The sequence below is a fragment of the Cryptomeria japonica genome, chromosome 3, assembly GCF_030272615.1.
Source record: "Cryptomeria japonica chromosome 3, Sugi_1.0, whole genome shotgun sequence".
Taxonomy (NCBI): Eukaryota; Viridiplantae; Streptophyta; class Pinopsida; order Cupressales; family Cupressaceae; genus Cryptomeria; species Cryptomeria japonica.
In genome coordinates, this window is record NC_081407.1 from 863,491,493 (window position 1) to 863,508,736 (window position 17,244).

Sequence of the window (17,244 nt, forward strand, 5' to 3'; positions counted from 1 at the left end):
AATGGTGAGTTGAAAGAGGAGGTATACATAGAACAACCAAAAGGCTTTATAGCACACAACAAAGAGACCCACGTGTGTAGATTAAAGAGAGCTTTGTACAGACTCAAGCAAGCTCCTAGAGCGTGGTATGAACGCATTGATAGTTACTTGCAGGAAATGGGCTTTGTGAAGAGTGAGGCGGATGCTAATCTCTACTACTTGGTGGTTGGGGGTGACATTCTCATTCTTGTTCTATATGTGGATGACTTGTTTCTAACAGGCTCACTAGGGCTCATAGAAGAGTACAAGAGGGATCTTGCAGCAGAGTTCGAGATGAAGGATTTGGGACTTATGCACTACTTTCTAGGCATGGAGGTATGACAGACAGATGGAGAGATTTTCCATGGACAAGGGAAATATTGCATTGAAATCTTGAAAAGGTTTAGGATGGAAGATTGCAAAGCCATGTCTACACCTATGATCACGAATTGGAGGAAGGTAGACACATCCAGGGAGAAGAATGTAGATCCCACATTATTCAGGTAGTTGATTGGTTCTCTCATGTATTTGGTCAACACCAAGCCAGATATAGCATTTGCAGTAAACTCTCTTAGTCATTTCATGGTTGAGCCAAAGGGAGTACATTGGACAGTGGCAAAGTATGTGCTGTGTTATTTGCGAGGTACAATCAAGTATGGGATTAGATATGCTCGAGGTGAAGGAATCAGGTTTATGGGCTATACTGACACAGATTGGGTTGGTAGTACAACAGACAAGAGGAGCACTTCATGGTGTTGTTTCAGTCTGGGATCAAGAGTTGTCTCTTGGTTCAGTAGGAAGCAGAAGTTTGTGGCTCTGAGTTCTGCAGAGTCGGAATACATAGCAGCTAGCATGGCGACATGTGAAGCTATATGGCTTCAGAAGTTGCTAGTAGCCTTGTTTGGTCAGAAGGTGGAGACTACAATGATACACTGCGACAATCAGAGTTGCATTAAGTTGACTGAGAATCCGATGTTTCATGATAGGTTGAAACATATAGACATCAGGTATCACTTCATCAGATATTGTGTATAGCGCAGAGTTGTTCAGCTACAGTTTATACCTACAGATCAGCAAGTAGCAGACATTCTGACAAAGGCATTAGGGAAGGTGAAATTCATCTTTTTCAGAGAGAAGTTGGGTGTCATGGAGAATAGCTTCCTCACTAAGAGGGAGTGTTAGTTTGTTAGTTTGTTAGCTTGGACAACTATTTGTCCATTTGCTAAATAGTTAGTAAATAATTGTTTGGTAACAAATGTAGTTAGATTTCAAACAATTTTTATTAATTATTTGACTCTTTTTAGAAACTTCTAGCAACCAATTTGGTTAGGGTTGTTTAGTTTTTTTAAATCTCATCCATTGAATGAGAATTAATCTCGGTCATTGGTTTTCCAACGAGAGTAGTATATAAGGGGGTTAGGGGGTATTTGGAAAACAATGAATGAATGAATTGTGTGAAGAACTTGTAGTGTTAGCAAGTAGTCTTGTAGTGTTAGCAAGGGCGCAGTGATAGCGTTGGGATAGTAGCGGGGTGGATTCTCAGCAGGAGAAATTGGGAGGTTGTCGAAGCTCTGCCAGTAATAGGCAAGCAGTATTTGTATCTCTTGATTTGCTGTAGTTAATATATATTCGTCATCCGCAGTACTAGTTTTCCCTTCGGAGTTTTTCCAGGGACAATTATCCGAAAATATTGTGTTCATTGCGTTGCGCATTTTTATGAATTTGTGAAATTGCAGTTGTGTTATTTTCCAATATTTGTTGCTCAAATAATCTCTCAAAGATAGGAAGATAATAATCAGTAATTGGAATAGATTTTTTACACAAGTTACATGAGATTCTTACTTGTCTGAGCTCTCTAGGGTTTTAGAAGTTACTAAGGATATTTAAAGATTAGGTCTGGATAACATAATGGATCGCGGATCTGGTGTAGGAGAATGAGTTGGGACATTCTGACTTTATTAAACAAAATGGGTTGTTCACATTTTCTAAAAAAAAATCTAGTTTTTTTCGATTCGTTATATGATGTCATTTTTGTTTTCTTCAGATTCTAGGCTTATAACTTTATTTTGTTTTCTTCATATTCCAGGCTTGTCAAATTGGAATTGTTATTGAGAGCAGAAGCCAACCGATACTTAAAAGAGAATATTGGAGTCCTCTTTCACTACAGGTTAATGTAGTAGGTGAAATATTGATGGGTTTGATCAGTAGCAAGTTAATGTATATTTCATGCTCACCTGATTCTCTTATCTTATACAAAAATAAAGGTTTCTCCTTTACCAAATTAGATTTTTTTCAGTATATATTCCAAACAATACTTACTTCTATATTAATTGACGACCATTTCTTTTCACAGCCAGGATAGTCCGACTAAGATTCAAGTAAAATAGAGGAGAAAATAAAAATTGAATGAATGCAATTCAATCATATTCATTGATAAATCTTAATGAATTACAAAATAATATATACATTACATGAGCAAAAATTATGCATGAAATGCATGAAGTTTCTGGAGATCAACAACTAATTGCATGAATGATCAAAACGGAACTGAAAGAGACAGAGGGAGTTAAAAACAAGAACTCCTTGGTTAGCATAAATGGAAGCAACTTTAAAATCACCAAGGAATAGTAGATCATCATAAATCACTAACAATTTTCAATAGCAAAAACTTTATCAAGTGTTTGAAGTACAATAATATTTGTTTTTTTTTCAATAAAAGTGGATTATTCCACTAAACTTTTTTATTAATATTTTTTTTTTTTAACACAGGATTCAAAGAGAATATCGGAGGAAAGAACCCTACGAAGAAAACCTCCAGTCATAGCTCATAAAATAAACCTATAGTATCTAACAGATCAGTTTATACATCCTGCCCAAAACCACATACAAAATGTGGTCACAACACATATAATATCAGTTTTACACAGAGCCCGTATGGGATTTGCAAACCCATCGGATAATTTTAAAATGTACACTCCACAACTGCTATCAATGGAAGAAGACAAAATTTTCCAAAGCCCTGTGCCAAATCCCATGAGCCAAAAACCTTCCTGCCAAAAAAGAAAGTATAAAAAAACCTTTGGAAAAATACTATTGTATCAAATACCATGAGATCGAACTCTCCTCAAGACAACGAAAATGAATACTTGAAATTAAAGGGGAAAGCGGGAATAATTATCATCATAAAATTTTACATCAACATCACTCAAGAAAATCACATAACTATTGTTGCAAACCTTCCCATACCCTAGAAGGAATTTCCTCAAAACCCACCTCTCGCTGATTAGCATTGCTATCAATGGCTAAATTTGCCAAATAATCCACAATTTTATTAACTACTCTGTAACAATGGGATAACAAAAAAGATTCAAAGAATTCTATTTTTTGTAATATGAGATCAATTATATACTACAAATTCCAACAATTCGATTTGTTTTTCATAAAACATTGAATAATCACCATAGAATCACCTTCAATTATTAAGTCCTTAATTCCCAAAGAGATTGCCATATCCAATCCAAAAGACAAAGCATAGAATTCCACATAATTGTTAGTTTTAAAACCAATAGCATGACACTTAGCTCAAATAAAATTTGCATTGTGATCATAAATTACCATGCCTACCCCAGCCGGCCCAGGGTTACCACGAGAGGCCCCATCAAAATTTAGTTTAAATTGCCCCTGCAGAGGAGGTTTCCATCTAGCAGAGCATCTCTTACCTATTGCATCATTCTTTTTTAAAATTGAACCATGAGAGGGTAAAACCGACAACATCTTCCAAACTCTAGTAACTCTACTATCCCGGTGCGAAAAAGAAGATTGCCCAAATTCTTATAAATAAATGACAAAGCAACCTTAGAGATTGAAGACTCAATTTTTAATAGAACCTTAGACACAAGAGAACTTTTTTTTTCACTCTAGCCAAACATTCCAAATCACAATAGATGGAGATATGATCTAAAGGAATGCATAAAAAGATGAGGCAAACATAAAGGGCCAAGATCTAAAATGGGAAATAAGATCCTTACCAATAACAAAAGATATATTTAACTTCTTAAACAACCACTTCCAACATTCATAAGCATAATCACAATGTAGGAACAGGTGTGAAAAAGATTCCAAATTTCTATTACAAAGGACACAAGGGAAAACAACAGTAATACCAAGCCTGTCCAGTCTCATACCTGTAAGGACTTTGTCCTGAACTGCCAACCAAGAAAAGGCTCCAGCTTTAGGAAGACAAGCTAAATGCCAAAACAACTTATAAAGACAAGATGATAAATCTTTAGCAACCATAAGAGAGTTGTAACCATCTTTAACAGTGTACTTACCAGAAATATTCTTTGTCCAAATAAATTCATCCTCAGAATCAGAAAGAAATACAATTCTATCCCCCAAAATCTTCTCAAAATCTAATTGCATACTTTGATCAACATTTAAGAAATCAATCAACTTCCATCTAGCTAGCTTAATGGGTCTACTAGTCATAATTTCAAAATAATCTACTATAAAAACACCCCAAAGGGAGGAAAGAATAGTGATCAGAGGAGACCAATCCCTAATATTCACCAAAGGTGTGTGTCCATTCCATACTTCATCCCAGAATTTGACCTTTCTACCATTATGAACGATCCATGACAGATGAGGCAAAATAACTAATCTACATTTACAAAGGAAATTCCAAATAGCAGAACCTGAAGGCAAAATTCAAACTTAAAAAATGTACTCTCTCAGTCCATTATTTAAATATTTGGCAAACATAATATGTTCCCATAAGGAGCTAGGCTTGTCATATAATTTCCAAACCAACTTAGCACCTAAGGCTAAATTCTGATTCTCTAGACTCGGAATTCCTGTTCCTCCATGTTCCTTAGGCAAACATACCTTATTTGATGCAATTAAAGGGAGTTTCTTCTTGCCATATTTATTATTATTCCAAAGAAAATCTCTAAGAGTATCCTATTAACTAACAATAACTGCTTTTGGAGACTTCAAAACAGACATGAGATATATGGGAACGACATTCAAAATAGACTTGATGAGAACAATTTTACCTGCCAAAGTTAACCATCTATGATTCCATGAGAGAATTCTTTTAGAAATGATCGAAATAATCTTATCCCAAAAACCAATCTTATCCTGTTTAACAAAGAAAGAAATCCCAAGGTAAGTACATGGAAGATTTCCAATCTCAAATCCCCAAAAGGATTGCAACCTATGTTGAACCAATTGTGATGTATTAAGGAAGAAAATCTTTGATTTATCACCATTCACGTTTTGACGAGGAAACGATGCATAATTAAGTATTATTCCTTTAATCACTTTTGCCTCAACTAATGGAGCATGTCCAAATAATAGAGTATCATCTGCAAAGAGATAGTGAGAAATACTTTGGGGAATATTCTGAATCCTTATACCTTTCCAAAGCCCCCCACTTTAGTAGCCCTAATAGCCCAACTAAAGGTTTCAACTAGGAGAATAAACAAAAAGGGAGAAAGGGGTTCTCCCTATCTCAAACCTCTGGAGGAAGTGAAAAAACCACAAGGAGAACCATTAATTAAAACTGAGAATCTTGTAGAAGAAATACATGCACGAATCCATTTGACCTAGGCTTTGGAAAAACCTAACTTCTCAAGAACATCACATAAAGCCCCCCACTCTACTCTATCATAAGCCTTCATCATGTCTAGTTTAATTATCATGGTTGGGGTTCTTTGGGTGGAAATAGAATGCAACACCTCATGTGCTACAATTGCACCCTTTGGCATCTCCCTTCCAGGAACAAAACTACCTTGCTCCAATGAAATGATCCTAGGTAGAATTTTTGCCAACCTAAGGGAAATTGCCTTCGTAAATATCTTATACAAAGTGTTACATAAAGCAATGGGATGGAAGTCAGCAAAAGTCTTAGTATCCTCTTTTTTAGGAATAATTGCAATCATTGTATTATTAAGTTCTTTTAAAACAAACCTATTTCTCCTAGCTTCCTCAAGAGCCAATAAAACATCATTTCCCACAAAATCCCAACATTTCTGAAAAAATAAAGGAGTAAAACCATCTGGTCCCGAAGCTTTATCCGGATTCATGGCAAAGACAACACTCTTAACTTATTCTAAGGAAAAGGGAGACATCAACATCTTATTGTCTTCCAAAGATACTAAAGGAGGAATATTAGATATAATATCATTATTGAGATTTCCATTTTTCGAAGATAATAATGACTTAAAAAATCTAACTGCCTCTGAAGCAATGTCCTCTGGCTCTGGCAATAAATTTCCATTCTAACATTGAATACAAGATATCCTATTCTTATATCTTTTAATCTTAGTTGAAGAATGAAAATATTTTGTGTTCCTGTCACCATCTGAAAGCCATAACTCTCTAGATTTCTATCTCCAATAGATTTCCTCTCTAGCTAACACCTCCTCAAGCTGTAATTTTAGTGACTTCAATTCATCAAAAACTTGTGGCACCATACCATGTTGAAGCACATGAGTATTAAGAGACTCAATCATATATTGAACCATGTGTTTCTCTTGAAAAATGTTCTTAAAATGAGAGATATTCCATTCCCTAATATTCAATTTCAAATAACTTAACTTCTTAGCAATCTGAAACATAGTGGACCCAGAACAAAAAGGAGCAAAATTCCACCATTTCATAAGCATAGGCAAAAAGGAACAATCCCTAAACCACATGGGCTCAATTTTAAATGGAGACTTAAAAGAAGCCCTATCCTCAATAACTGAAAGGGAAATTGGAAAATGATCAAAACCCAAGACCGGTAGAATAGAGGAAAATAATTCAAAATCTGAATCAATTCAATTCTCAGATAACAAAAACAGATCTAATCTCTCAGCAATCTGAGAAAAATGCCTTCTCATGTTTGTCCATGTGAAAACTCATTCTGAGACTTACAATAAAAAAGGCTCATATCAGAAATGAAATCCCCAAAGTCATCCATAATCCTTTTGTTAGGGACAACACCTCCTCTTTTCTCATCTAAATCAGTGATAGCATTAAAATCACCCCTGAAGATAATAAAGGAACCATGTCTTAAGGGAGAAGAAATCCTCTTTAATTCACCCCATAACTTACTCTTTCCTTGGATTTCTGATGGAGCATAAATGTTAAAAAGCCAAAATTTAACCTTCGAAATCTTGCTTATAACTAAAGTCAACATCCAATTCGTAGCAGATGCCACTAACTGTACCTCAATATTATAATTATTCCAAAGCAGTGCCAAACCTCCTGAAGTACCACAAGTAGGAGAAGAAAGAAAATTCCACCTTCTCCAAGATCAAAAAACCAAATCAGTAGACTCCTTTGACAACTTTGTTTCTTGCAACATAAAAATATCACACTTAATTTACTCCATCTGAGCCTTAATTAAGCGCCTCTTTTCAGGGGCATTCAAGCCCCTAACATTCCAAGAAATAATTCTCATTGTCCTCGAGGAGAGGCCAAAGCTCCCCTCTTCCCATTAATCAGAGAATTTTGGCTTTCCCCAAAGCAACCTTGCAAATTACATTTCACAGCCCCTGATCTTGTCATAGGAGAACTAGTCACAGATCTTTTACTCCTCTTTCATTTTACACTTACAGGAGTTAGGCATGTTTTCTTAGGCCTAGCAAGAGAGACTGAATGACTCCCTTGCCCACCGACAGGAGAAAGGGATAAAGTCTTTTGAATTCCAACATCAATTTTCATTTGAGTCTTAAGATTATTTGGGGGCCTACCTCTCCCAGGAGTAACCACTGATGGTGAAAAAACTAGAGTTGTTTGGACAATTAGTAAACTCTTGCATGACTTTGGAGAAGATAGGATAATTGGATTATCTTCAAAACCCAACTCTGTTGTAGGCAAAACCACAAAAGGATTAGCAGATGCAGAAATTGGAAGGGTCGAGTTTATACCCCCCAAATCATTCTCAATTGAACAAACAACTCTATCAGTAATACCCTCATCCATTTGATGTGCATGATTGTTAAAAATATCGTTTACTTGTTTTACCAGATTCTCATCTGGCATAATAACAGGGACAACCTCTGATGGATTACTATTCCCTAAGGAAGATTCATTAGCCATATTAATTGCAACATTCAGAGGGGAATTATTAGACACCAAATTCTTAATTTCCTGAACTAAAGAAGCATCATTAGGAAAACCTATGGCAAGTACCTGTTTAATAGTTTCCAGATCAACCACTACATTTTTATCTAAATTCACATTCTTTGAAGAATCCAAAACCTCCTTATGAGTGCATGAAGACAAATTTCCATCCTTACCCTTTATGTGATTATTTGGCATCTTAGGGAAATCTATTGTCAATGGAGGATCTACTCCATTTATCAGGAGATTACCATCCATCACTATACCCCCGTTATTAGAAAATGTCTTTAGTAAAGACGAAAGTCAGACCGAACCCGAAGTCTGATCATTTGGTTTCCTAGAACTATGACACGATGGATTAGTTTCAAGATTAATGTGACTTGTTTCTACCAATTTATGCGAAGAGACATTTCCACATCCTTCAACCGAAGGTCTCGGCGACAAAGTATCTTTATTAAGGGATTTAGGGACAGAGCCAACAACCTGTTGGTTTTTCTTAAAATCCATAAGTAATGGAGCATCCAAAAGTAAAGGAGACTTAAGAACCTCCGTACCTAATCTCTCAATCGACCGGTGCCAAATACCATCATGAGACTTGATATTACAAGTACGGGGGCAAACATTGTTAGGGTTAATAAGAACACAAATTTTTACCAGAACCTCCCCCTCCACAAAGTCCATTTTAGATGTTAAAAAAGTTCCAATAGTATTTCCAATTTGCTCAAGAACATCAAAATCCATAAATTCAAAAGGAATTTTAGGTAAACCAAACCAGAAAGGAATAAGTTTTGAACTAGACCAAGCAGGAACAAAAAAAGGTTTCCAAGCCACAATTGAAATTAAATGTTTTCCAAACCAATGATTTATGAATTTGTAAAACTATCTAATTTGTATTCACCAATGATTTATTTTACTATAATGAAAGAAAAGTAACAGAATAATTCTTTTTAATAAAACGTCTTCATGATTCATGGTTTGATAAACATGCACCGATGTAGTTAATATTTCCCGGGAGAATTGATATGTTTTTGAGAAAATTTGTTTATAACTTTTCATAATTGTTTTCTATCTTCATTTAGACAATCAAGCAGTTGACTGCTGACTTAGTGGTAGACTTCTGCAAGAAATGTCATACATGTTATAATTTAAAGATAGAGATACTCCCTATACGACTTAAGATACCAAAAACTACACCTCTTTCTTGGTGGGCGATGATACCTCTCATGAGCTTTATTTTATAAATGTATATTGTGAGTCATCAACTTTATAGACTACATGGTTATTGAATACCAGAGAGAATTGATTGGTTCTCGAAGTGTTAAAGGAGGCATTATAGACCATGAGAAAGGTTAGGAAGATGGGCAGAGAAGAATGTGAACTGAGATTTCAGGGCAATTGATCATAATATACTAATGAATGCAACAATCAATTAGCTATTGCAGCTACGTGATCTTGATTGTAATCGGTTTTATCATATGGTAGCCAAAAGTTAAAAGAAGTTGAAGAAATTATTGAAATATCTCCATTGTGGAAGTTGGAATCTAAATTGAGATTTTTTTACGAGTTACAAATTAAGATCTGTTTACTTGTCCGAACTTTGAATAGCTTAACCACAAGCTAACTCCATGTCGAGGAAAGTACTTCAATTTTATAATGTTTAGATTGTATGGAAATAATCTTAAATGGAGTTATACTTTTTTTAATTTATTTTTTGATAAAAGTGGATGGCCCACTGAAATTATATTAAATCTTTATATTTTGTACATGGTGTCTAGTTCAATGAGCACTGAAGGGAAAGAACCAGTAAGAAAAACCAGTATTGCTCGAGAAAACATAAGCCTATCTACCCATTACAATAGCCCATAGGCAACCCAAATACCACCCCTGATTACATTATCAATTACATTAGATATAAAGGAAGCTTTGAAAAGCTTGTAGGAACCAGTGAACCATTGGAGAAGATATCATCCCAAAAATGAAACCACCATATTTTAAACAAAACAATGCCAGCACCCAAAAAACCAATCTGCCTATGCACCACATGAGTCCAAGGCCCTGCAGAGAACAAAACACACAACCAAAAGGGAACCAAGAAAAAGTAATCTTGACAACACAAAAATGGTTAGCATACATAGGCCTATCCATATAAGAAGTAGAGGAAGATGGAGAAAACCTTCAGGAAATAGGGTGAAACCAATCCATAAAATAATCCAAAGCAAAAGCCATATCAGTAACAACATGATAAGGAACCATCTACAGCACCAAACAAACCGCACTTTCCAATTCCTCAGAAAAAGCCACCAACCACCAACTCTGCCAAAAAAACTCCAAATAATGTAGAGCATTGCATAACAGAGAGAAAGACTAGAAGAATGAATGCCATACGTGAGCACCTATTTGGAATATAATAGAGAAGAGGATAACCGTTGTATGATTACCATGTCATCATAAGAGAAAATGCCTAGCAAGAGATCTCATACAAAAAATGGAACTTTCGCATATCTTACAGCAGGCCCAATCATTAAAGCAAATGCCTAAACAAAGTGACACCCACGAAGCATGATGATTCATCTGAAGGATCAATGCACAAAATGTGAAAACAAAAACTCATGGCATGGTCACCCAAATCTATCCGCAAGGAGAAATGATTACCAAAAAAGTAGAGCATCAAAGCATTATACCCAAAATTCATCCACAAAATATAATGAGTAGCATAGAATATCCGATACCAAATCAATCCCCAAGAAGTCCAAGAAAAACCGAAGTAACCATCTACCCCGATGCTAAACCCATAAACCGATCATATACCTTCATGGGACAAAACAATGCCAAGAAAAAACCAATAATTACCAAAACTACCAGCCGGACATAAGGCATCCCTTCCCTGACCAATTGGGAACATAATTACACAAACCCAAAACAATCTCACCCATCTTAATTGCCAATCAATATACCACAAAGCTGAAGGATAAGAAAAGACCAAAAGGCAATCACCAAAATAACAAAAGAAGAACGAGAATATCCATCAACAGGGGTATCCATAATAAAAAATGTGGGCATAGAACAAACATGAGAGTCGACCCAACCCCTATTCACTATCAAATGAGTGTCAGTTGGGCCTAAATTGCCCCTCCAACCACCTTACTTAATAAGGCACTACTACCATGAATAGCTAGAATAGAGATGTTGTCATAAGGCAAGACAACACCCCCGCTATAGCCATTCAAGGAAGTAAACTCCCCATGAGGCGAGGAGATTCTCCAAAAAATAGAAATCACAACAAAACTCCATTCTTAATGAGGAGATTCTCCCAATAAATGACAATAACAATGATATTGCCCCAAAGGCCAACACCCTCATTATAGGCACTTACGAAAGAACAACCACACCAAGAAGGACTATTAATATAGAAGTTTCATGCAGGAGATAGGAAAGTCCGAAGGGGCAAGTTCTATACAATTAGCACCTTCACTAATAGCCTTGTTTGCAAGAAAATCCGCAAAAAATGTTAATCTCTCTAAAACAGTGTGAAATCGAGAAAGTGGAATAATCATTAAGTTGGAGGAGAATGTGCTCCAAAAGATACTGCAAGTGTCAAGACAGACACTTTTTGGCAGCAACCACCTGAAAGACTAGCATTGAATAGCTTAACCACAAGCTAAAGTCCATGTCGAGGAAAGTACTTCAATTTATAATGCTTAGTTTGTATGGAAATAATCTTAAATGGAGTTATAATTGTTGGTATTACATTTCCTCATTACATTGTTAGTTCCAAATTTGTTGTTGGGATAGAAACATGTTTAAAGTACCTGAAACAAAGTTGACAAAGCATTTTTTGATCGGTTTCTTACTCTCATTTCTCAAATGTTCTTCTAATTGTGTAAATGTTATGTCATGACTTCTATGTTAATTTTTAGTTTATCAGGGTAACCAAGAAGGGATCGTCTTGCAATTGAGTAGTCTAGAAGGATCACTTCCATTAGTCATCTTCCTTTATTTATAAATGAATAATATGAACTTTATATAATTTTCAATTTATAAGAAATGTAATTTACTGAACCATTTAGAAAATGATTTAAATTGTGTCGGTTCAGAAAATGAAAATTTTCTTTGATCGGAGTGGAAATCTCATCACATATAGTGATACAATTTCATATTGCAGTATATTAGTGTGTTTGATGGCTGAGATGTTGAATGGCTGCAATTTTAGAGCTGCAATTCCATACGATTATTGTTTGACTTTGAATACATTTATTGCATACTATTTTGGCTCATGGGAAGAGATGCCATATAATGGATGTCAGTGGCTGACAATTTGCCAGATTTCTATCATATGACATAGGCCTCAAAACGTCCTCATGTTGTTTATATTGATTATATTGATTAGTATCTTAAAATCTTAATTTCCTTCGAAGCTAATGGAAAAATTCAATGTAAAAGTAAATACGAATTTATAGTATGCTTTTGAAATGTATTCTTGATATCTTACATATATCATTTTTGAGCTTAGTTTGTGCTCCTGCTCCTAGAGAGTTTGTTTTAATTCAAAGTTTGCTCTCGAGATTATTCTGATGGTTCTGAGTTATTCTTGTTGTTCTGAGTTATAAGCTTTCAGTTTTGAAGCATTTATCTCTTTGAATTTTGATGTGATTTCTAGGTAGGTTGTCCCCAAATGATTGGCCAAATATTTGCATTGAGAAGACTTTGAAAGTTGGTTAGATTCAACAATTTTCTTATAGTAGTTTCACAGATTTGGTGATGATTGGGATTACTTATAGATTTAGTAACGTAATCGGTTTCAATAGATGATGGCTTGCTTCTGTTATAAATGTTGAGATACTTATTAGTTCCGGTGATGGAACTATTGCAGAGGCATGGCATTTAAACAGTTATTAATCTTTTTCTTGTCAGCCAATCAATTTGTCAGGAACTTTTGTATAGTTTTATTTTTGATAACGTGTTAATAAAAAAGTTTTTTGTTTTGTAATTGAAATTTTGTTGCCTGGTATTTTGGCGGCCTTTGATTGGCATTGCTGATGGCTGGGAGATGTATTCTCGCATACCATTAACCAAGTGCGTTGCAGATTGTCACGAAGATGGAGTTATATGCTGAACAAGGTTGTTCGAAATAATCCCAACTACTCCCGACTAACCTGTCATGTCTCATATCCTCCGTATGCACATCATATCTCTCAGCATTGAAGGCATTCGTATGCACATCATATCTCTCAGCATTGAAGGCAAGCAATGGAGAAAGATTTTGGCAAGATTAGATTTGATATTGTTCAACCTGTCAACCATCTCAGCTGCAGATTTCACACAGATTGTGGGTGATTTAGAAAGTATTATTTTATTATCTTCTCTCTGTCTACAGTATGAACCAAGTTGTATATAATGCCTAACTCTATGTTTTGTATTTACTCTGAGTATTATTTTATTATCTTCTCTCTGTCTACCGTATGTGCCAAGTTCTATATAATGCCTAACTCTATGTTTTGTATTTACTCTCTTGGCAGAGTCTGTTAGTGTAACTTCCTGATTTAACACTAAAACTGACTGTGTAGTGCACTCTCACCATAAATCAGGTAGTTACACTAACACCCCCACTTAATTCCACTTAATTCCAACTAAGGAGAAAAGGAAAAGAAAAAAAAGAAGAAAGAGGAAAGATGTAGAGTTTAATAATGCACTCCTTGGTTAGCTGACGTGATCTTTGTGTCTTTTACTTTTCCTTTTTCTTTTTACCTCTAACCCTCTATATATACTCTCTGTTTTTATTTTTTTATGATTTGAAATGAATTCTTTGATTTCTAAAAATTATTGTACTTCTTCAACTGTAAAGTGTGCAAATCCTTGATTTTAATTTGGATGGGTAATTAGGATTTAGATTGTAAGGATCACTGCCACGAACACTTGAACAAAATTGAATAAGGGAAGTAAATAAACCTGTAGTATATTACCATCTTGAACTCGCTCCACACAGGATTCTATGGATTTTCCTATATTTTCTACTAAGAGACACATTGCATCAAAATTGCTTGGATCCCCGATTGCTAATGGAGGCAACTACCAGACGGATTCTCCTGATGCACCTGTTGTCTACAAAACTAAATGCCTTTACTATGAAAAGACACATTTAAAAAACATCAATATCTTTCTCAAATGATCAAATAATCCAAATTCCTTTGTAGGAGCCTTGTGCTGCAATGTAAAGAAGACTCTCACCAATTTTGAGCTCTTGGAGATGATGCAATACAAAGGTATAGTTTTCTTAATGCTTGCTGGAAACCCTAATTTTATCATAGACCTGCTCTAACCAAAAATATCATAACTCATTCAAAACTTAATGAAATTGGATCAGATAAAAAAGGACATGAAACTAGAATTATTTCTACACATTTTTCCATTGGTTTTAGACTATTACTATATTGTACCAATCCATAATACACGTTTCTTTCATACTATTACAGAAACATTAGTCATTCATGACAACCTTCATCAAAATCACCATATCTTACACAAAACTCAATCAAAATTTAATGAGACAAAAAGATCTAGAAACTATAAAAAAATATATTTCCATCCATATATTATAGTCCTCAATATGAGGCCATCAAAAGGTCGTACAATGCCATGTTTCAGACTGCAAATTCTGAAAATTTAAGAAAGCAATGTAAACATGCTACAAAAATAAGTTCCTTCTTTATTCCATCCTTCTCCATCCCTCTCCAACCTCCAAATTCAAGTTTGTGAACAAAAATCATACATTTTATATCATATTCAACTACCCAACTAACCTACAACTACCTATAAATAATTTTTAACAAATTTTAAAAAGTTGTCATGAAGCTGCAAAAGTTGTCATGACAATTATGACAACGTTTGAGCAACTTTTACAATTTTTATCCAAATGACTCAAAACTTGACATATTGATCCAAAATGATCATGAAGGGTCGCAAATGACCTTAAAAATATTAAAAAACATAAAACAAAGTAAAAATATTTTTTTTTCTAATTGTAGGCATATTAGGTCCTGAGAGTTCTCCTACACATACTTCCCATAGAAATGAAACTCAAGTCCCTTCAGTGGGGACCTGCAAAAAAACTATGTTTGATCAATCAACAGACAAGATATACTTAAATAAATTCAAGGTTCATTCCAATTACACCACTTGGATACATTACTTCTTTGGTCTATCTCATGTACATTTCATCTAAACTTCAGAAATGACATACAGTATTAGCTTGATCATGGCCTCTCACTATGGATTTTGATGGCATACAAGTAATCATTGCATCAAACCATTCAACAATTTATTATTTTGTTAAACCCTCATGGAAATATTTACTATGAAAAGACACACAAAAAACATTCATATCTTTCCAAAATGATCATATAATCCAACTTACTTTGTAGGATCCTTGTGCAGAAATGTAAAGAAGACTCTCCAATTTTGAGCCCTTGGGGATGATGCAATACAAAGGTATAGTTTCCTTAATGCTTGTTGGAAATCCTAGTTTTATCACATACCTTCTCTCACCAAAAATGTCACAACTCATTCCAAACTTAATGAAATTGGATTGGATAAAAGGTAAATGAAACTAGACTCATTTCTCAACTTTTTCCCATTGGTTTTAGACCATTATTGTATCATACCCATCAATACAATATGTTTCTTTTAAACTGTTACAAAAAAATCTGTCATTCAAGACACCTTCACCAAAATCCCCATATCTTTCACAAAAGTCAATCAAATTTAACGAGACAAAAATATTTGGAAACTATAAAAAAATATATTTTAATCCATATATTATAGTCATCAATAAGAGGCCATCAAAAGGCCATACAATGGCATGTTTTAGACTACAAATTCAATAATGTATTATTTTACTAAACCCTCATGACAATATTAAGTATGGAAAGACACACACAAAAACATCCATATCTTTTCCAAATGATCATATAATCCAAATTAATTTGCAGGGGCCTTGTGAAAAAATGTAAAGAAGACTCTCACCAAGTTTTAGCTCTTGAGGATGATTTAATAGATAGGCAAAGTTTTCTTAATGCTTGCAGGAAACCCTAATTTTATCACAGAACTGCTCTCAAAAAAATTGTCATAACTCATTCAAATTGTAATGAAATAGGATCAGATAAAAAGGAAATGAAACTAGACTCATTTATCTACCTTTTCACATTGGTTTCAGACTTTTATTGTATCCTACCAATCCATACCATACATTTCTTTCAGACTGTTACAGAAAAATCATTCATTTAGGGCAACATTCACCAAAATCACCATAGCTTACACAAAACTCAATCAAATGTAATGAGACATGAAAAGGTCATACAATGGCATGTTTTAGACTGCAAATTATTCAAATTTCAAACAGAAATGTACAGATGCTACAAAAAGAAGTTCCTTCTTTATTCCATCCTTCTCCAAACATGTCCAACCTCCAAATCCGAGCTTGTGAATAAAATTTATTAAATTTGCATTAAATTAAAATACCCAACTAACCTAAAACTACCTATAAACAACTTTTAACAAACTTGTAAAAAGTAGTAATCAAGCTGCAAATGTTGTCATGACAATTTTGACAACTTTTGAATAACTTTAACATTTTTTATCCAAATGAATCAAAACTTGACATAATGATCCAAAATGATCATGAATGATCACAAACGACCTTAAAAATATTAAACAACACAAAAAATGTAAAAATATAAACTTTTTCCTCTTGTAGGCATATTAGGTCCTGAGGGTTCTCCTACACCATACTCCCCATGGAAATGAAACTCAAGTCCCTTGAATGGGTACTTGCAACAAAAATATGATTAATCAATCAACAGACAAGATATACTTAAATAAATTCATGGTGTATTCCAATTACACCACTTGGATACATTGCTTCTTTGGTCTATCTCATGTACATTTCATCTAAACTTCAAAAATGACATCCAATATTAGCTTGATCATGACCTCTCACTATGGATTTTGATGGCATACAATTCATCATTACACCAAAAAATTAAATAATTTTTTATTTTGTTAAACCCTCATAACAATATCAACTATTGAAAGACACACAAAAAACATCCATATCTATCT